A 788-nucleotide genomic window follows, 5' to 3' on the forward strand; every position below is an offset into this window, starting at 1 on the left:
GAATAGACAAGGCTTCAGCTGTCTGCTACAATTGTCACCGTCAAGGTCACTTTGCAGGTGAATGCAGATCTAAGAGAACTGTGACGCCATCTTCCAATGCTACTTCATCCTCCAGGACTATAGATGATAAATATTCTAAACTAAAGGAAAAGTACAAAAAGATGAAGAAAAACCAGCAAAAGTCCAAAGGTCTTGTTGCTGAAGAGCATGACTGGGCTGAATCATCTGAAGAATCATCTTCTGATGAAGAGGATAAAGCCTACGTCTGTCTGATGGCTATAAATGCTAACGAAGAAACTTCTAAAGCATCCACCTCCTCAGAGCCATCTTCTTCCTCTACTCAGGTTATCAAAGGCGTATGGTATTTGGACAGCGGCTGTTCTCGGCATATGACTGGAGATAAATCTCTCTTATCTCATTTCAAAGAAGAAAGAGGACCTTCCGTGACCTTTGATGGAAATGGAAAAGGGTATACCAAAGGTTTTGGTATATTATCCAACGGTACAACTACGTTCAAACGCGTTGCATTCGTTGAAGGACTGAAGCACAATCTTCTCAGCATCAGTCAACTGTGTGATAAAGATTATACAGTTAATTTTTCTAAGAATTCTTGTCACATTCTTGACAAAGATGATAAGGTAGAATTCTTGTCACATTCTTGACAAAGATGATAAGGTTGCTTTAACCGGTTCTCGCCTAGGGAATATCTATATCATCGACATGAATTCTCCTCTTACAGAGAATGGATGTTTCTTTTCTAAAGCCTCATCAGATATTAACTGGTTATG

Source organism: Cynara cardunculus (genome assembly GCF_001531365.2).
Source record: "Cynara cardunculus var. scolymus isolate 2C chromosome LG 1, CcrdV1, whole genome shotgun sequence".
In the NCBI taxonomy this organism is placed as follows: Eukaryota; Viridiplantae; Streptophyta; class Magnoliopsida; order Asterales; family Asteraceae; genus Cynara; species Cynara cardunculus.